General features: G+C 42.6%; 1 long non-coding RNA gene across 1 annotated transcript; it reads right to left on the minus strand.

Moving 5' to 3' along the window:
- Positions 1-1,539: 1,539 nt before the first annotated feature.
- LOC123603997 lies at positions 1,540-17,621 on the minus strand. The gene is made up of 3 exons (XR_006715166.1): positions 17,048-17,621; positions 11,527-11,614; positions 1,540-2,613 (listed from the first exon to the last, which is right to left on the minus strand). It is a non-coding gene; the product is annotated as an uncharacterized LOC123603997 (long non-coding RNA).
- Between the last annotated feature and the right edge of the window lie 4,639 nt (positions 17,622-22,260).

The following is a 22,260-nucleotide window of genomic DNA, read 5'->3' on the forward strand; positions in this document are numbered from 1 at the left end:
GGTCATACTGATGAGTAGCCAGTTTTGTTTAATACCTAATTTACCCAGCATCAAATATCTGGAGCAATGATAAAATTTGAAGGAGTAAAAAAAAACAAAAACAAAAAAAAAAAACTATTACTATTTCTATTTCTTCCTGATGATTGTTAACATTTTGAAAAGTCCAAATCTGGAGGCGTAGAAGTAAACAAAGGTAAGGTCCATAAGGATGACAAACCCACAAACACTTAGCAAATATAATTGTTTATGTGGAAATTAACATACTGCACACCGTGTGCTGAAGGGGCAGGCAGTATGCATCCAGTGGGCACAATGTAAAGAAGCCATCAATAATTGCTAGCCACCATTGTCATTATCGCTATGCAGACTGCATTGAGCAGGGGACCGCAAACTTCTTCCATGAAGAGCCAAAGAGTACATATTGTAGCCTCTCTGTGCCATAGAGTCACCACCACAACTACGCAACTCTACGACTATGTTGAAAAGACAGCCACGGACCCCACATAAGTGAACGAGCATGGTTGTGTTCCGATGAAACTTCATGGAGACCAGAGTTTGAATTTCATAGATTTTTCACATGTCATAAAACGCTATTTCCCTTTGTTTTAAAATTTTTTTAAATGCTTGTTTATTTTTGAGAGAGAGATAGAACATGAGTGGGGGAGGGGTAGAGAGAAAGGGAGACACGAAATCCGAATCCAAAGCAGTCTCCAGGCTCTGAGCTGCCAACACAGAGCCCGACCTGGGGCTTGAACCCACAAACCGTGAGATCATGACCTGAGCCGAAGTCAGAAGCTTAACAGATGGAGCCACCCAGGTACCCCTTCCCTTTTCTCTCCTCTTTTCAACCCTTTAACCCTTTCTTAGCTTGTGTACCATGCAAAGACAGGCAGTGGGCAATTCAGTATTGTTAATGACAGACACTGTGTTCTACAGAAGATCCCTAGAAGGTACTCTTCTTCCATAACCAAAACTTATTTCCATTAAACGCCTTCCCCTAAAAATGTGTTAAGGGGGTAGATCTCACATTGAGTGTTCTTCACCCCAAAGTACAAAAACAAAACGGAACGAAACAAAACCAAAACAACAAAAAAAACCCAATGGGACACAAGGAAACTTTCGGGGGTGATGGGTGCGTCTATCACCTTGATTGTAGTGACAGTTTCGGAGGTGTGTGCTTATGTCCAAACTCATCAAATTGTATACATTACATATGTGCTATTTCTTGTATATCAATTATATTTCATGAAAGTTGTTAAAAAGACAAACAATCTGTGGGCCTGATTTGGCCCCTAGACCTTAGTTTGCCAGTAACCAGTCTAGAATGTAACCTGCCATTCACGGGGAGGTATACAAAGCAACAGCTGAGGATCTCTTAACTTGCACACGGGATCTGGCATCTGTGAACACCCGGTCCCCCGGGGGGGGGGGGGGGGGATGCGCGTTAGGGATGCACCTGCCATTCAGAGGGAAAACCTTGCCATATTTAAAGGTTTTCCCAATCCCTGCTGCAAAGAACATCTGATTTTCAGAATGATGTAAATCCCAGCTTTGCCGGCCAGTAAATTCATGTACCTCGTGTTAACATCAGGTTTATATTAAACATTTACATTAAGGATTGGATTGGAAGATTAAATTGTTTGCATACGTTGCAGCCCCGAGGGAATGCCCCCCCCCCTTCCCGCTTTCTCTGCCAATGGCATTGAATTGGTAACCCGTCCAAAAGGTGTGTGAGACAATAGCTTATGGTCCTTGGTGAAGCTGGGCAGCCTTGGACCACGCTGCCTGTGTCCTTAGCAGTTGTCAGGCAAGCTATGAGACATACTGTCACCCCCACGGGGAGAGGATTAAATAACAACACTGAAGATAATGATTTGCTCCAACCTGAATATCAGAATTGTTGTCTTTTCCCCCTAACACTGGTATTTTCCGATCCACAGAGTCATAGCTTTTTTGTTAGTTTGATTCAAATCAGTCAAATGACAGCACTGGCTGTTGTAGGTTGGGGACATTTGGTCGCGCAGCTTAAATACTCTGCAGTAGACCGCGCTGGGGAGAGACCGAGGTGGTTCTAAGTCGGGTTCCGAAGGACCACTGTTGTCTCTCTCGAGTCTGAAGTCCAGAGCTGGAGAGACTGGACACGGGAGGAGCTCAGGTTTGCAGTCTCTCTTGGACCAGCTCTCCCTGCCATGAATGAAGAGTTGCCCAGGACACTCTAACCAGCAAATGGTCTGCAGAACAAATGTTTTTGTGGGGGGGAGAAGCAACCACCATGGACTCCAAGTGAAGTGGCTGGAGGAGAGTGATGTTGTTAAAGTGTATGATTCATTAAGTCTTGTCTGAATGTCAGATGTTCAGCGTTCGATGCTATTGCCTCCAATTTAAATCATTTTTAAAGAAGGTGCCGGCAAAGGTGCTGAAAGGCACCTCACTCGGTTCCCGCACTTGAAAAACACTGTCTACTTGTGTGCTGTGGTAAAACTTTGCATTTTGGCTAGACACCCTGTGTGGAGCTGCAGCCTGGGCTTTTTTTTTTTTTTAAGTTTGTACAGTCACCCGAAGGCAGGAAGAGAACATAGTATTTCCACAAGCCAGAGTCCCTCCTGATGGCATCTGCGAAATAAAAAGAGAGTGCTAAGTGCTAAGCAGTGAGAAACCCCATTACGACACAGCCTCCAAGTCTCCCCAAAGGGATCGCCACCTCCGAATCGCTGAGGGTGTGGGCTTTTCTGTCAGGATCCCGTCCGTGTCTTCTAGAATTCTCTTCAGAAGCCCTGCGAGTCTGGAGCTGCTAAGGGTGGTTTATCATCACCAATAAGGAGTGAAGCTAATGTTGCTATCACCCCCCTGGGTTCCTGTCAGTACCCAGTGACCTCACAGAGACTCTAAACATGCTGGATCCTTGACACTCCCCAGATGTCCTCGAGGGACATCACTCCCACTCTCCTGGCACGAAAAGGGATGGTACCTACCACGTGGGGGAACCTTGAGGACATGATGCTAAGCGGAACAAGCCAGTCATAAAAGGACATATAGGTACGATTCTATTTATAGGAGGTAGCAAGAGTCGGTAAACTCATAGAGACGGGAGGTAGAATGGAGGCTGCCAGGGTCGGGGAGAAGGATGAAATGGAAAGTTGGTGTTTAATGGGGACAGAGTTTCCATTTTGTAAGAGGAAGGAGTTCTGAAGAAGGATGGCAGTGATCCCGCACAACAATGTGAATGTACTTATGCCACTGAACCCTACACTTAGAGGTGGTTCACAAGGTAAATTCTATGTTATGTGTATGTTGCCACAATTTAAAAGGATGACATAGGCCAGGTGGTTAGAAAAGTCCCACCTGAGACTCCAAGTTCTTCCCCAGGTAAGGATGACATCTGGTTTCCAGGGATGTCAATCTGGGATCTGGACTTCCATATTCTCAAGCATTAAAAAAAAGTTTTTAAAAAACTTTTTTTTAATGTGTACTTATTTTTGAGAGAGAGAGAGAGAGAAAGAGTGTGAGTGGGGAAAGAACAGAGAGAGAGGGAGACACAGAATCCGGAGCAGGTTCCAGGCTCTGAGCTGTCAGCACAGAGCCCCACGCGGGTCTCGAACCCACGAACCGTGAGATCATGACCTGAGCGGAAGTCAGACGATCAACCGACTGAGCCACCCAGGCGTCCCTCAAACATTTTTGACAAGGACATCGTAAATTTTTTTAGAAATACAGTCCTCACTGATAGAAACTTCCCCAGTTCCTCGGGCCATTGCCGACCCAGGGCTTCAGCAACAGCTAGAAGATGTTTGACTTAGCTCAAGAGTTGAGGGGTTGTGTTTCCCTACAATTCAAAGAGAACACAGATGGTCACTGACCAGAGCTGGAATTTGTCTGGAAAGTAGACAGACACAGGGCGGATGAAAGCCATTCAGGCCATTTGAAATATAACTGCACGGAGAAATAATAAGGATGCATAATTTTCTCTGCAATGTACCAATTTCCAAATGCTTCCTCAGATATAGACCACACAGCCCTCACAGCAAAGCCATGGTGATCGTCACCACTGAGGGCCCATGATATGCTTGTCATCATCTTTATCTCTTGCAATTTTTCATCTTGAGCCCAGATTTGGACGTTTGAAGAGGACAAGACCATCCAGGCTGGTAAGTGGAAGAGACAGGATTCTAAGACAGGATTGTTTATTTGTTTGTGGCATGTTTTTAGCCCAAAATTCTGTATTTTGCCTTTTTTTCCTAATATAAGGGTCAAAGAGGAAAGGAAAAAAGGATAGAATCATAGAAGTCTGTAGGTGATAGATGAGATTCAGGCTTTCAGATAAGCTGGAAGAGTCTCTCATTGATTCCTAGCTCTCCAAGGCTTTAGGACATATCTTTTTAGGAAAAAACTATAACCAGAATTGAGGCCCTCAAATAAGGCATTTAGTCTTTAATACCAAGACTTTCTTCTTCATCCCATTGAATCCTTTTTTTTTTTAAGCAACACAACACATATGTTGTGAAAGCAGAAAGAAATACAAAACAACAACAACAATAAAAAACTTACTAAGAAAAAAAAGGATGGGGCGTCTGGGTGGCTGAGTCGGTTGGGCATCCGACTGTGGCCCAGGTCATGATCCTGCACTTCGTGGGTTCAAGTCTTGCATCGGGCTCTGTGCTGACAGCTGGGAGCCAGGAGCCTGCTTCAGATTCTGTGTCTCCCTCTCTCTCTGCCCCTCCCCTGCTTGCACTCTGTGTCTCTGTCTCCCAAAAATAAATAAATATTTTTTAAAAAATTTTTAAAAAGAAAAAAAAAAAAAAACCTTAGTACCAGTTATTCTCACCGTTAGATTGCCAATCACTGGGATGATTAATTCCTTTTTTTTAATCTTTAAAAATTTACTTATTTTGAGAGAGAGACAGAGAAAGCAAGCGGCTTAGGGACAAAGAGGGAGAGAATCCCAAGCAAGCTCTATACCATCAGCACAGAGCCTGATGCGGGGCATCAATTCACAAACCACAAGTTCATGACCCGAGGTGAAAACCAAGTCGGACACTTAACCGACTGAGCCACCCAGGTGCCCCTCGATGATGAATTCTTTAGGTCAACTGTTGTGTGCCATCATCCAAAAATGCAACATCTTGACGTAACTGCCTTCCTCTCCTTCCTACCCTGAATACAGATGTCCACCTAAACTTACCTTTCCTACAGTGACTACAGACAGATCTCTCCCAATCACAGGCTCACTAACCTGGAAGGAGTCCTAAGACAGACCCCTGCAAGTCCCTCCTTAATCCTTTCTGGACAAATGAGATACGATTTCAAAAGGTCATCAGAAAATGCAAATGCCCTCCCTACTTTGGTGACCTGTTTTGAAGCTTTACTCATAGGATCAGAAAAACCTTCATTATCATTACTCTCAAGTTTATCCTTCCTGTAGCAATTTTCGTCTTCTTAAAAAAAAAAAAGTGATCTGTCCAACTTTACGAAAACTTCTCAAATATAAACATGAATTTATAAACAAATAGATTGAGTGGTTGTGGATAATTTACAAAATAATACCATATTCTATGAAAGGACATAGTATAAAGAATTTTTTAATAATGTCTCATCCTAATACTTTGAAAATATGATTCAGCACAGGAATATTTGTGATACAGAAAACTTTGCAAAGACACAAATATTGAGTAAGGTTAAAGGCTGTTGCACATACGAGTTTATTTAGACAACGCTTTCTGGGGTCCGATTCATCTATCTGTTCTTATCACATGCCTGCACAAGCAAATAAAATTTTCTAGATATATCCACCTTGATTGGACTTTGCTGGTCTGTATGCATTTGCATCTGTCCATGAATGAGTCCATTTCAAGCACATGTACATGTCTGTGCATGGGTAGAAAGATAAGCTTAGCAATTGTGTGATTTGTTTCTGCTTAGGCAGTAAGTTACTAATCTCCTGATTGGAACCAGATTTGTATGAATTAGGAGTTGAAATTGGAACAGTCACTGCTGTGTGCAGGATGTAAAGTGAATAAAATGAATGGGGTATTAACCTTCAACCACTGAATATTAATCAGCTTTTCATAAGAAAGAAAACACAGAGCTTGCCACACTAAATATTTTCAGCGCTTATTGACAGGATATGATTTCTTTTCTCCCTTCGTCTTGTTACTTCCAGTCAAGGACCTGAACACCGGACAATAGTCAGCTTGACCCAGACAGATGTATGATTTGAAAAACCCCAGGTACTGTGGGTGGGTCAAACTCTGTGCATGTGTGTCTTCCGGTCACTTCTAGAAGCATGGGCCAAACTAAGCCCAAAGGGAATTCACAGAAGGACCACGGACAGGAAACCTTGATGACCACAAAATGAACACGTAAATCGAATACATTTCCCATTGTCCTGGAAAGGACTTGTAACGGGAATGACTCTGGATATTTGAATGAGATCTACATCTACTCCAAGGCAGATTAAAAGAGAAAGGGTCATGGAATAATGGAATCTGGGTGAAAATGAAACTTGCTATAGGCTTGTTTTTGTTTTTGTTTTTTTTAATGTGGTATTGCAATTGGTTTTATTTGAGAATGTGAGGTCTTGTATTTATGCCTGTATAATGATAACATACTTATGTCAATTTCTACATTTATCCATATCTATCTATCTATCTATCTATCTTCTCCATACCAATACTTACGGACAAATAGAATGTATGTACAGTATATATATGCAATGTCACCAAACAAGGCAGTGGAGTCTTACTTCCTGAAGATATTTTGATATAGCATATATATTTTATTTAAACATTATGCATGTATCTCTGTAAAACTACTTACATAGTGACAAAGAGTACATTAAATAGAAATTGGGCACAATTATAAAATCTAAGGAGGGTGAAAGGGAGAAGGGAGGATTTCTTCCATACCCAGCTCAAGCAAATCTCTTCAAATATTTTCTCAAATCTTTTTTAACATAGTTGAATATTTTTTCCATTTATTTTCAAAGCTATATTTCCAGGGAGCATGCTGTATATTTCTAGATATTGTATTAGTTACAAATCAGTAGATACATCTCAATCTCAAACACAGCAGCATAGTGCTAAGTAAATGATTTCCCCCCTTGGTCGTCTCTATTTTATTTTATTTTATTTTATTTTATTTTATTTTATTATTTCTTTTCATTTCATTTCATTTCATTTCATTTCATTTCATTTTATTTTATTATTTTATTTTTTCCAATAAGTGAGCCTTTCTCTGTCTCTACCATCTAGCTTAGATCTTCACTGCCCTCATATACTCCCTGCCAAAAGTTTCTAACCCTTGAACCTAAACACTGAAGTCATCTCCCATGTAATGTCCCATTTAGCCTTAAAAAAAAAATCATCCTACTCCTTTTAGCTGGCAGCAATGCTGGAAACCCACCTATTAGGCTAATTTCCTAAAGGTGCTGATAACTGATAATAAGTATGTTACCTGTAGGACAACTCTTTAGAATCTGATGCTTCCTCCACACCCCATGATTTCCAGCCCTTGGTTATTCAAACATTTAATTTAGGTATTGTTGTGTTAATGTTCAGAGAAAATTAAAGTTACTAATCATCTGACCTTACGGTAGGGAGACTATCCTGGATTATCCAGCACAAGGAGGCCAAAGGGGAGGCCAAAACTTAAATTTTGACTTGTCTTGCTGTTGCTGACTTTGAAGAAGGAGGAAGGAAGCTGGGAGCCCAGGACAGCTGGCCACTCCCTGCCGACAGCCAGCAAGGAAACAGAGGCCTCAGTCCTGCAACCCCGAGAAACCAAGTTCATCAACAACTGCATGAAGCTGAAAGGGACTCTCCCCCAGAGCCTCTGGTGAGGAAAACAGTCCTGCCGACACCTTGATGTCAGCCTGGTCAGTGAGACCCATGTTGGATGGGCAACCTACAGAAACTGTGAGGTATTAATTTGTGTTCTTTTAAACCACAAAGTTTAGGGTAACTTATTATGACAGCAATAGAAAACCAATACAAGCAGCCTGCCAAAGACTCCTGAGGGAAAACTTTATGCGCCCAAAGGAATAAAATCACAAGAGTGCCCCAGAACAGCCTGGAAAGAGGAAGATTGCCATAGATAAGGCATCCCTGTCTCATCTTTAAACTACCTGTGGTTTACAATTGCCTTTAAATAATCATAGCTCCTCACCTAAATGTACTGGTGCGAGTGTGGTTAAGTCTTTTACAATAAAAGGTTAATAAAAAGAACTGTGCACGAGTGACACAGAGACAATAGCCATCAGTGGCCCCTCCCATTGGTTTTCCTACATATTTGGTCGTAGCATCTTAGTCCAGTTTCCACTGGAGATCTCTGACCCTCAGACAGGTTAAATGGCTTGCTGAGATCATACAAGTTATTAGTAGTAAATCAGAAACTCAAGTTCAAGTTCTCTAATGTCTTATCCTAAACTTCCCATATCATTTCCCCGAATCCCTACTTACTATGAAAACTGGCTGAAATTAAGAGAAAGCCCTAATAATGAGGCCACAAGAAACTATGTCGTGATAGTATATGTAAAGGGAATATAGGAGTCTACCTTGATTGTTTGTAGGCTAAGCCATATCATCAAAAGGCAGTGCTGGTTTTCTGACTCATTGATAACTCAGAAAAAAAGAAAAAAAAAAAGAGAAAGAAATAGATAACCAGATACTTGGGACAAGGAGGATTTTGATTTAGATTACCTAAATTGATGTTTCCATAATTCTCTATTGCACTTTCCCCAGGATCTCCTGGCCATTCTCAACTTTAAATAGCCCTGATACTAACAAGCCTGGGTCTGCCTTAGCAGATAATATCAATTTGTAATCCTGGAAGGCAAACTGAAAAGCCCTAGGAAGAAAATGGAATGACTCAGCATGCATATTGAGAATGGAATCCAGAAACTCAAGGCACAAATGCCCAATTACTTGAATGGAGCCTTATTTGGAGGATGTTAGAGTCCTTGCCACCCCCCCCCCCCATCTGAATTCCATTGGTATTGCTAGCATCTTCCCTTCCGTCTACTGGGTTTCTCCCTTTCTGTCATCTTCAACCAACAGCCAAACATCTCAAACCCCAAAATCCTGAGGCAAATAACTGTTGCTGGCTGTTGGATTTTAGGATCAGACCACAGACCCATCCCTCTTCCCAGTCACCTCACTGAAACATCCAGGACTGGAGGAAGGTTCAGGCGGTTTCTGCTGAAGCAGTTTATGAACATCCTGTCTCAAGGCTACCCAGTACAAGAAGGGGACCCTAAAAAGAGGTGGAATGATTTATATAATGTCTTGGTTGAGATCATAAAGATGTGGAGCGCCCCTCGCTTCACCTTTTGGAATAAGATCCATAAAGAAGCAAAATGATTTAGAAAGCAACCTTCAAACCTGATGGGTATGAAATGTCCACCTTAGACATTTCTGTAAATATTTAAGCTTTAGCCTAGGATTTTCACCTCAGTCTGTGAGACCCTTAAATCTCTAGTTGAGTTTTAGAAAATTCTTTCAACTGATAAAGAGAAAAGGATAGCTTCATTTGAGGTCCCTACAAGGAAAAGAAAATTCATTGGACCAAGAGTTGGAGTGACATCAGACACAGCTCCAACTTCTCCCCCCGTGCCCCCTGTACTGTCCGATTCTAACATCACGTACTTCCTATCAGTTAGAAGGACGTGCTAATGGAGGAGGAAGAAAAAGAAGGGAATCCTGATATGTAATTATTTTGGGCCAGAGAAAGCCACACAAGGCTCCTAGGATGTCTACATTTATTAGCCTCTGATCCTCTCTACTTTGATTTGATCATCTTTGGAAGTCAAGAGAATGGACAAACCCCCAAACAAGCCCAGACCCTGGCCCCCACTCCCCACAATACTGCATATAACAATGATCTCCAATACATTGCTACCATTCTTCTGGTAGCTACATAAGAATGCATGACTGGATATAACATGTAGTCTCTTGTCCCCTAGACTACCCCCTTGTGATGTCACTTTTAGGGCGACATTTTTTTTTCAGTGACTCTACAAGAATATAAAAGCTGCCAGCTTTGAACGATACATATTTCCTCAAACTGGGAAGTCTTCCTTCAAGTCCAGAATGATTATAAAGTGAGCATGTTCTATCCTTGGGAGCACAGGGCTTAGAAAGGGGAGGAGGGAGTAAGGGTCATGACACCTCTCCTACGGTTATACAATCCCATTCCAGAAGGAGAGACCTCGGATGATTAAAATACTGTTTTTACAGCTGTCACACAAACACTATTTAGAATTCGTATTCTGTATCCCAGGATTTAATGCAAATTGTCCACATAACGGAGGGTCAAAATGACAATTTAGATGCAATTAGCCAGATGTGTTGGAATGAAATTTCTCCCACAACCCCTCAAAAATTATCTGAATAATTTACACACACATAATCACCTTACTCCAGTGGGAAAATTGTGTGCCCTTGTTTATTTCCCCCAACTACCTAGAGTTTTCAACAGTGTTACATCGAGAAAGTGCCAACTTCGGGAAGCAAATAAGATAACTCTGTGAGGCCAAGCTGTCTCTCTTTTCAATGCAGACAGAATTAATTTGTTTTCATTAACTCCTTATCAAGTTACCTGACTTTGATTCCCAGCACAAAATGTATTTTCAAAAGGGGGGTGGTGGTGGTCGTGACGGTGGCAGATTTTCAGGAAATAGCAAGTTCTTTTTCTACTGAGATAAAAATCATTTGGCAAGCCAGGGTGAAATACTTCTGGTTTCCAGTAGAAAGAGACAGAGAAAAAGAAAAAAAAAAAAAAAATAGAAGATGCTAATGAACCACAAAAGAAAAAGAAGGAAGTATTTTTTTTTTTTTTTTAAATAAGACCTTACTTTTGAAAACAGCTCAGTTTGCAACCAATTTTTGACGAAATGTCAAAGTGATTCCTTCGGGAGCTATGTCAGAGCGAAACCAGGCCATAGGAGGAGAGGAATAAAGAAATGAGCAATTCAGATGACTTTCATGAAAGGGCCCAGGACCATCAGAACTGACCTTTCAGACACAGCCTTTTATCTCTAAAAAGGATGAAGCTGGTAAGAGCCAGTGATACAGCGCAAAAGAAGGGAGCCTTGAGCCTAGGTGCCCAACTGCATTGTGAGGTAACTGTCTTGGGGTGTGGGTACTGTGGGCTGCTTCTTGGGAAAGCAGTCTGTTTTTATAATCTATGCATCTGAAGCAAGGGGTCATTACCCCACAGGCTAGTGAGGAAGAATGAGACCCACAGAGGACTCCCAGGGCTCACCTGCCCTCATAACTGTAAGGAGCCTTTAGAATCCCTCATCCCCCAAAGTGGTCACCCCCTCCTCCCACGCTCCAGGATTCAGATGCTAATGTGGGAAGAGATGCTCAGCAGGAAGGGCTGGGAAAGAAGTAAGAAGGGAAGCTTGGAACCCCGGGTGGCCCTGTAGAAGATCAACCACTGGCTTGGAGCCATGTTCACACCAAGAGCCGCAGGACCCTTTAGCTCTGGTCCGAAATGAAGACAACCCAGGCATCGAGGTTGCATACAAACCTGCCCCCAAAAGCAGCTTGGAGACGGTCAGTGAGGTCATCAGCCCTGCTCCCACTCCAGTCAGAAAACAAGTCTTCATCCGTTGGAACTGAGGTGGGAGGCAGAAAGCAAGGAATCAGAATCACAGGGTCTGGAGGAGAACAGGAGATTGTGGGATCTTACTGTTTGCATTTATCCAACTCCAAGGAGGGACGACCAGCCTTTTCTCCCTCCCTTCTGGGAAGGATTATGACATTTGAGAGCCCCAAACACTGAAAAGATTATTGTTCTCCTTATCTCACTGTCTGTCTATCTTTGTATCTATCTGTTCTCTGTCCATCATTATCTGTCTACCTACCTACCTATCTTCGGTCTATCTGCAGAACTGTGATTGTCAGGCTGTTCCCCAATAGGCTTGGTATTTTCCTTCCATGCACATGGCAGTACCAGTCTGCACCTCCTTAAAGTCATATAAACCACGAGATTGGCTTGGGCCAATGGAATGTGAGCAGACGTTTTCTGGCAGGAGACTAACTTCAACGGCCAATGAACAATTACCATGCTGTCTCCCCTCTGCCACTGAGGCCAGGGCTGTTTGTGACCGTCTTGCTTCCCTGAGCGAAGGCTGAGTAGTACAGAACGACCCCCCCTCCATCTCGGGATCCACTGTCCCTCCTGGCCGGCCCACAGTGAATGTGTAATACTAATTAAAAATACGCCTTTATTGCTTTTCAGCCATGGAGATTTTGACATCATTTTTTTTACTGAAGATGCAAAAATATAAAATCGTAAGAAAGGAGTCTGCAGGATTCCTTTCCCAAGCGACTACTTTGGTAGCTTGGCACTTCCATGAAATAATCAAGTTCTTTCAAGAATTTCTCTCCTTCTTTTGATGCTTATGCTACTACAGTGGTATGTTAAGTATGCAACGTACCTGTCTGTTGAGCAATCAAATCCTTCTCACCTTAGAAATTCTATCCTCTGGTAAGCACAGCAGACCTCACTGATATTGTTTTGTTGTTATTAGTTTATTCATTGTTTTGAGAGAGAGAGAGAGAGAGCGCGCGCACAGGGGAGGGGCAGAGAGGGGGGGGGGGGAGAGAGAGAGAATCCCAAGCAGGCTCCACACTGTCAGTGCAGAGCTTGATGCAGGGCTCGAACTCATGAGCCATGAGATCACGACCTGAGGCGAAATCAAGAGTTGGACATTTGACCGACTGAGCCACTCAGGCTCCCCCTCCCTGACTTTTAAACACTACACTGAGATCCCTCCACTGTCATTTGCCAATCACGTGTGCTTGGAAAGTTTACTCACACTCTCTAAATCTCAGCCTCTGTAGCTATAAAATTAATTGTAATTCCTATATCTCTGATTTATTGTGCCATGGGAGGAAAAGTATACAACTAGTATACTAGTTCCCTTCCATACAATGGGAATGACAATACCTACTTCCCCACCTGGTAAGTAAATTGGCCAACATAGCTCTTAGCGGGTCTATGCACTAAATTCGTAGCCATTGATATAACCATTGTGATCAGCATTACATTAATAAATTGCATAGGACCTTGTATGTAGTCAATAAATCTTAGCTGCTTCCCTTGCCCTTGGTGAAAGGGCGCTTCGTGTTTAGGAGTGGGGTCATTCAGGATAGCATTATCCATAGCTAATCGGGAGGGGGGCCAACATCCTAAAAAAAGAACTAAAAAAAAAAAAGGTATCTCTGCTTTAGACCCATTTATGATGAGACATGTCTGGATCCTTAGGATGCCAGGTTTTTTCCATTCTGCAAACACATGGCTTCCATTAGTTGACCGATACTGACACATTGGAGTCTTCCAAAGTCCTCTGGGCCTCTGATGAGTGAAAGGTTTGCATGCCCAACAAGAAAAAGGCAGCCTCTGCAGGCGTGGAAATGCTGCCAGGGGCGGGGCAGCCGAGGTGTTGAGTTTAGGTAGGAGACCAAATCTGGCTCTGTTTTTAATGACCATCCTGTCCACACCTGAAAATAAACTAGCCACACCTGGTGAGATTCCTAATGCTCTGGAGCCCCGATACTGATGTCAGTGTGCATATAGGGCCTCCATTAATCAGAGTGTTGCTGTGGGGTGCGTGCTCACCCCGGGGCTGCAGGATAGTGAATGATCTGCAGCGTGAACACACCGTCTCTTCTGAGCTTTCTCATCCAAAGCAAACCCAAGCTCCCGTGTCATGCTCCTTTTAGTTGGTGTTCTAAGGACACCGTGGCTTGGTTGGCTTCTTTGGAACAGTCCTGCATTCTAATTAGCTTGCAGTGGGAGTCTGCGTAATGGGAACTCAGCGCCCGCCTGGCCACATCATCTGTTTCCCTGCCTTCAAAGCTGCAGGGTCCATTTTTGTACTGCACGATAGTGACGGTAGGGACCTCATTTCATGTTCTGTGTCTCGGCAACAAGTGCTACTTAACAGGGGGGAAAGTCGGGGGCATCGTTGATCTGAGAAATTTAGGGCAATTCTCCGCTCTAAATTTCATCCCAAGGAGTGGCTTCCATGGAAATAAGTCTTTGTATCCTTGATCACAGAGGGGACCTTGATTACACTTAGGATAATCTCATTAGCTCTCAAAATGTTTGCACGACTATGAAGCAAGGATGAGCAGATAAGAGTGTAATGGAAGAATAATGAAGGCACATTTGCTTAAAATTTGCAAGCTGACCGTGTGTTTTCAAATGTACCAAATCACTTGATTCTTTCTACAACCCTGTGAGCTACATGAGTAGTTCCTCTTAGCCCATTTTACAGGTGACAAGAGTGAGGCAGAAGGAGGTCAGCCCACCTTGATCTGCATCCCAGCTCCCACCCACTAACTCTTAAACCCAGGACAAGTTTCTCCATCTTTCTGTGTGTCCTCAGAAAATGGGGGAGAACATCAGTCATAACTTCATGGTTGCTGTTACTTTTAATGAGTTAATGTAGAAGTGTAAAAATGCTTAAAGATGATTTGTGACACACCAAGTGTTTGATGTGTGTTGGCTATTGTGAATACAAGGAAGGGGAAAAAGTTGAAAATTTGGGACCCAAGATACTTAGGGATGAAAATATCCACGGGAAGGAGACTTGAGCTGAGGTGAAATCCATATCATACTTGCACTGAGAAAGCAAACAAGCAAAACGGCATGCCCTTATCTTATAGCTGTTCCATTCCTGTGCCGTCTATGCCCCGCACTCTACCTTGGAATATCTGCACAAGGGTAGATGACATGCTGCCCCAAGTCCCTCATGGTCACTGCAAGGTTCTGACCAAATCTGACAGCTGGTCATGGGAGGTTATATCTCCTTCTTGTTTGGCAGAAGCACATCTGAAATGTATGAGGGGAAATAGGGATAAAATTTGACCCCTTCCAATCCATGGCTAAAATAAACTTTTGTTATGCGCCAGGCATGATGCCATAAAAGTTACATGCATTTTCTCATTTGTTTCTCATAAATAGAGTGACCAATTGTACTGGTTTGCTCAGGACCAAGGAGTTATCTGAAACCTGGGATTTTCAGTGCTAAAACTGGGAAAGGTGTAGGCAGGCCGGGACAATTGGTCAACCCTACACAAGGTTAAGTACTTTCTGCACCCCATTTTGCAGATGAAAGATTTGAAGCTTAAGGAGTCCCAAGCTCACACAGCTAGCTGGGCTAGTTGGGATTTTTTTTAATGTTTATTTATTTATTTTGAGAGAGAGAGAGAGAGACCATGAGTGGGGGTGGGCAGAGAGAGAGAGGGAAAGCAAGAATCCCAAGAAGGCTCCAAGCTGTCAGCACAAAGCCCAACGTGGGGCTCTATCCCACGGACCGTGAGATCATGACCCGAACTGAGATCAAGAATTGGACGCTTAACCACCTAAACCATCCAGGCGCTTTGTTAGTTGGGATTTTTAAACCTATGCTTTTAAACCATTAGAAGATAATAGCTAAGGGGGCGCCTGGGTGGCTCAGTCTGTTAAGCATACGACTCTTGGTTTCAACTCAGGTCACAATCTCATGGTTTTGTGAGTTCAAGCCCATGTCAGGTTCTGTGCTGGCAGCACGTAGCCTACTTGGGATCTCTTCCCCCCCCCCCCCTCTCTGACGTCTACTTGCACTGTCTCTGTCTCTCTCAAAATAAATAAATAAACTTTAAAAAACTTAAAAAAACATACTAGCTAAGAAAGAGCTTCTTCCCATGGGGGAAGTTGTGGCTCATCAGCAAATGAGTAAATTTAGCTATGGCTTTCCTTGTTAAAAAGGGCTTAATATTCTGTTAGGCAGCATTTCTCTGTTGTTGATACTATTCTTCTTTTTCTGTTCCATTGTTGTTATACTTCCAAGTGATTTAGGGCATATCTGAAATGCTAATTAATAGGCCTTTAGTTTTTAACCAGTGTCATTCCATCTTTGAGGAAAAAGGACAATGACGTTAGTGTTAGCAACTTTTAGAGAATCAAGACTTGCTTCGCAAGAGATGAGTTGTATTATATTGTCTTTTCTGGTTTCCACTCAAAAGAGATCTTGGCTAGCAGTGACTTTCTGTGAATTATAATTTCAGAGGCCACCAGTGACTCTCAAAAGACATTATCTTAGCTCCTACCCACTTTCCAAATGTATTTCATAGATATCACCTACTATACTGTCTTTATAAAACAGACTCACAGATCCATGGGTTGCGTGACCCAAAGGGGTCATCATCTCAAGTTATAAGAAGGCCCAGGAAGAAAGTTTCCTTGTAGAAAAGGATTTTCCAGTTTCCTGAACAACTTCCGGAAAAGCTTAAGTACATCTCAAAAGAAACCAGTGATCATAGCTGCGAGATGAACACTGCGTACATTTAAGGGCTACCTGAGGACACTCTAAAATCCCAAGGCAAAATTGACCTTCTTGACTTGATAGAGAAATAGGGCCAATTGGGAGCACTGGAGGGTTCTGTTTCTCACGAGTCATTTTGTCTGTGGATATGCCTCACAAATTAAAACATACATAAAAAAAAGAAAATCCCTAGGTGTGAGATGATGACCATTTCAAATCTGGTCATTTGACAATCGCAAAAGTGTTGGATGGAAGCCTGCTGTTCTGAGGATTTTAGTTTTCTTTTTAAAATCCTGCAGGTTGCTGAACTTATGAAGAATCCTTGATTCAAATAAAAAGTGAGGGGGGCGCCTGGGTGGCGCAGTCGGTTAAGCGTCCGACTTCAGCCAGGTCACGATCTCGCTGTCCGTGAGTTCGAGCCCCGCGTCAGGCTCTGGGCTGACGGCTCAGAGCCTGGAGCCTGTTTCTGATTCTGTGTCTCCCTCTCTCTCTGCCCCTCCCCCGTTCATGCTCTGTCTCTCTCTGTCCCAAAAATAAATAAACGTTGAAAAAAAAATTAAAAAAACAAAACAAAACAAATAAAAAGTGAGGGCTTTTGCAAAGGGTCATTCTCTTTGCTATCAGATGTATTTTAGTGTATAGTTTTCGACTCTGGCTTATGTGGATGTCTAGGCTTGCTTCTACTAACTCATTTAATCTCTGACTTTATAAAAAAGCATGTTTCCTGTTTACCTTTGTCCAAAGGGAGTGCAATCTGTGCTTCCTAGCTCTTTCAACAATCCCAGTTTTCCAAATTTCATATCAGAATGCTTGTGTGGCACGGTGTTTCCGTGTTTGTCTCCACAGGTTGGAAACTGCAAACTCCCAGAGAGAAAATTAAGTTACTATTCGCAAAGACATCCACTTAGCAAACTATGATTTCAAAAAGAAAAGATCAACACTTTAATCTACTGCAAGTGAGTGAAGGAGGGAAAGAAAATTTAATACAAAGAAGTGCTGAGCTACAAGTTTAAAAATGAATAGAAGAAATTCCCCCCCAAACGTTTAATTTTCATATATAAGCTAGTTGCTGAATTGAAGAAGGGTTAGCATTCAATACAAGCACATTTGAAATCAACCAAAACCAGACAATCGAACCGAATTCACTTGTTACACCCCTCTATTTCTCGAAGCTGAGAAAATTGATTGTGCTTCAGGGAAACTTTGATAAACAACCATTTGACCACAGACGGCAAATATTTTATTTTATCATTAAAAATTTTTTTTAAATGTTTATTTAACTTTGAGAGAGACAGAGAGAGAGAGCACAAGTCGGGGAGAGGCAGAGAGAGAGGGAGACACAGAATCCAAAGCAGGCTCCAGGCTCTGAGTTGTCAGCACAGAGCCCAATGTGGGGCTCGAACTCATGAACTGCAAGATCATGACCTCAGCCAAAGTTGGACACTCAACCAACTGAGCCACCCAGACACCTTGAGGGCAAACATTTTAATATTACATACCCACCAACCCAACATACAGATGAGAACATTGAGGACCATCATTTGTTACTAGTAATAGTAACTTGTTTTTAGTAATAGTCCTTGTTTTTAATAATTTGTTCTAGAATTCATAAATATATCATCCACTTCATCTGTATTCATCATTGCACCAAAGGGATGTCCAACATCCAACATATAAATATACAAATAAATGATTTTTATGACCACAGACATTTGTTTCCCAAAACCATTTCAAAATTTTGTCACTTTCTCCATATATATTTAGAATCTGTGCTATCTCAAATCCTTAACTCTCAGAAAATCAAGGTTTGAAAGAAATAGCAATTCTCTACCCCCACCACATATGCACACACACATACACGCATGTGCACACACACACACACACACACACACACACACAGCAATAATTTTTGCAAATGAGTACACTGGTGAAGAAAAGAATGTACAGTCACCACATATCATGAAATAGACTCACTGTTCATGGGGAACAAAGTCTTAAAAAATAGCCCAAAAAGTTCATATTAAAGGCAATATTTTGGGTTATTCATGTGTTTTCATTTCCAATTCCTCATCATTTGGGTAACTTCAATCTTTTAAAAAAGAATATATTTAGGGGCGCCTGGGTGGCTCAGTCGGTTAAGCATCCAACTTCAGCTCAGGTCATGATCTCACAGTTTGTGAGTTCAAGCCCTGCGTCAGGCTCTGTGCTGACAGCTCGGAGCCTGGAGCCTGCCTCAGATTCTGTGTCTCCCCCTGTCTCTGCCCCTCCACCTGAGCAACGAAAAAATAAATGACATGGAGCCCTGCAAAACTGTCTGCCTCCCCCTGGCAATTCTCTTGTTTCCTCCTCAGATTGTCTAATTATACAATAATGCTGGAGTATTCTTCATTTGTAGATTAATTAGCTTGTGCCTAAGCAGTTCTTTGAACATAAGAGGCAACATGTAAATCTAAGTATAATTATTCATTCTCAAGCTAATGATCATTTAATTAGTGTTTTCGGCTCGTTTAATGGTCCATAAAAAAGAGGGTAATTTGGGGAAGGGTCTTCTACTGTAGCTGTTAAGAGAAGTTTAGGATTGTAGCTCTAACTAGAATGGAAAACAATGTTCGACGTTCAAATAAAGCTCTTAAAATTGGAAGTAAATTGGAAATCGACTCCCACCTCTGCTGGTAACTAAGAGCCATGAAAGAACTGAAAATGAAGCATATTATTTGGTTCATTTACATATTTCCAGAATTCAGAATCATAGTTTGAATTGCGCTCATCTGATGCTTTGTGGAGGTGACGTTTATAGTTTTGTTTTCATGTTTATTTATTTTTGAGACAGAGAGAGACAGAGAGACAGAGTGTGGGCAGGGGAGGGGCAGTTTTGTGAGGTTGAGCCCCCCATCTGGCTCTGTGCTGGCATCGCAGAGCCTGCTTGGGATTCTCTCTCTCCCTCTCTCCACCCCCCCCCACCCCAACAATTGTACTGTTTCTCTCTCTCTCAAAATAAATAAATAAACTTTAAAAAATTAAGTAAATAAAAAAACTTGACGAACATATGTCTAGCCTTATTCTTCCTAGACAAGACTTTCCTTTGCCAACCCGTAAGTCAAGTCGCACAAATGTAATATTGGGAGGTCACGGTTCTGCTATTTCGTCATGGTCACGGGCACACCTTCCAGCCAAGCTTTGGGGGATGCTGTAAAATTAAATAGTCAAAAGAGTTTAAAACTGCAAAAGCAGTTATAAAGGTACACAAGTTATATTACCTTTTTCTCAAAAGAAGAAAAATCAAAAGAACACAAAAAATTTAACAATGCAATAAACTATAGCATAGTTGGAGGGACTATAATGATAACGATGCTATTTGAAATTTTACTGAAGAAAGAGACACTTTCACAATAAGAGAGAGATGACTACCTTATGGTACCCAAAAGTCTACTCTGCTTTTCAGAAGGATGTTTTTCACGTTCCTTTTGGAACTTCTGGAAGAATTTCTAAATCTGATTTCCTCAAAAATATCGACATCCATGTCAGACAACACGGGCAACACAGGGTAAGGCACTCCTTACCCACGAGGCTGGAAGGACAGCAACACGCATTTGATCAGGTACAAAACGTGTGTCTCGAGAGGTTCTATTCGAAAGGTCCTTGCAAAGGATGAGTGCACAGAATCTATATCGGCATTGGAGCCAACGGGTAAGGCATGGCATTCCCCAAACGCATTCTGCCTGCACTCTTGCGACCAGGGATTTGCCTGGCTCCCTCTCTATCCTCCCTTATTTCTTGACCAGCTCCAATAGCGCTGGAGATCAGCATATGCACGATCTTGTCTCTGCACCGGAAATCACGTAAGAGAACTGAAGAAAATATATCTTCATGGGAATAAAACATCAGTTTTTAAAAAAATTTTTTTAACATATATTCATTTTTGGGAGTGAGAGAGACAGAGCATGAGCAGAGGAGGGGCAGAAAGGGAGGGAGACGCAGAATCCGAAGCAGGTTCCAGGCTCCGAGCTGTCAGCACAGGGCTCGATGCGGGGCTGGAACCTGAGCTGAAGTCGGACGCTTAACTGACTGAGCCACCCAGGCACCCTGTAAAACATCAGTTTTTAGAGGGCCTGAATCTTTTTTTTTTTTTTTTTCAACGTTTATTTATTTTTGGGACAGAGAGAGACAGAGCATGAACGGGGGAGGGGCAGAGAGAGAGGGAGACACAGAATCGAAACAGGCTCCAGGCTCTGAGCCATCAGCCCAGAGCCTGACGCGGGGCTCGAACTCACGGGCCGCGAGATCGTGACCTAGCTGAAGTCGGACGCTTAACCGACTGCGCCACCCAGGCGCCCCGGCCTGAATCTTTTTATAACGAGGCAGGAGAAAAACAGATATCGCTGATTCCCAGAAAAAAAAAAAAAGCCTCCGTATAATACTATATTTGATAAATCTGAAGAGAAGTGCCATCTAACATTTTTCCTCGGCTTCTTTTCTGAATATGAATGCTTTCTGTATTTCCTTGAAACTATGAGGATTAAAAAAAAAATCCAGGGGTGCTTGGGTGGCTCAGTCAGTTGAGTGTCTGGCTTTTGGTTTTGGCTCAGGTCACGATCTCATGGTTTGTGAGTTCAAGCACTGCATCCGGTTCTGTGCTGACAGCGTAGAGCCTGCTTCGGATTCTCTCCCTTTCTCTCTCTCTCTCTCTGCCCCTCCCCTACTTGCATACCCGCTTACTTTCTCTCTCTCTCTCTCTTTCAAAGTAAATAAGTAAACGTAAAAAAATTCCAAAAACGGAACAAAATTTTTGTCACGGATGATTTCTTTTATTCTCAAGTTTCCCCCCTATTTTTAGAAAAACAGAAAGATAACAACAATACGCCACAAACAAACAAACCTGTACCAGGGATGCTAGGCTCGGCAGCCTTTACCACTTTCTGTTGGTAAAACAGGATAAAATACGAGAGTGCCTGTTTACGGAAGTGGCAGGCATTGCGAAACGTAACGTTCACTTTCACCATGGAAAGCCAAGTGAAAGAGGGTGAAAACCCAAGCAGATCCTACTGGAATAATTAAAATACAAATGTCTTTCCCGAAGACTCTGATTCCAGACGGCTGCCCCCACGGGCCTTCCCCCCCTTTCATGAGAGGCTCTGAAACCATTTTGCTTGGGGGTGAAAGTAGGTTTTAGCAGAGCGAGGAAAAATGCCAAACATCCACGGCAACTTAGAATTTTTCCACTTTCTTTACATGTTCAATTGAGACGTTCATAAAATTATAAATGAAAGGACACATTATGAGCACTTTCTTTGAAGGGGAAAAAAAAAGGGTCTTGCCTGGAAGTAAAATCTTGGAGTCTGTATCCTTCTCTGGAGAACACTCGAGAGCTTTCTCTGCCAACAGCGGGACCCCTGAAAGAGCTTGCCTTTGCCCTCAGGATTCAAAAAGGTAGGCCCAGTTGTTCCCCCAGATTGTGGGGGAGGCATGAAGCACCAGGAGGGGGCTTGTGAAGCACGGGGGGCCCCGGGCTGGTGTCCCTCAGGGACTGAGGTCCGTGTGTCTGGGCGCCTTCCTTCCACCTCCCTCTACCCCCCCCCCTTCCCCTTCCACCACCGGGGATTCACTCGTGTTTACACTGGGGAGACGGTAACTTCTGCTTCTTAACGTTTAAAAGAAGTTTAAAAGCTTATAAAAAGGCTCTTAAGATTTCTTGGACACCAAATGCCTCTTGCAGAACAATATTTTGATGGGTTAAGTGTAAATGAATCAGAAACCTACATATTAAATTTCCCTTGACATACACATCAGTTTAAAATATTAATGGAAAAAGTGCCCAGGGCTCAAAATGTTTGGGATTTCCTCAAACCCAAAATACTTGAACATGAAGAGTGGAAATCCATTTGAACCAGTCAGGTTTGCTGATTCTCCACACCCCGCCCCCCCCCCCACCCCCACCCAGAGCTTTA

Source organism: Leopardus geoffroyi, chromosome E1 (genome assembly GCF_018350155.1).
Source record: "Leopardus geoffroyi isolate Oge1 chromosome E1, O.geoffroyi_Oge1_pat1.0, whole genome shotgun sequence".
Lineage (NCBI taxonomy): Eukaryota > Metazoa > Chordata > Mammalia > Carnivora > Felidae > Leopardus > Leopardus geoffroyi.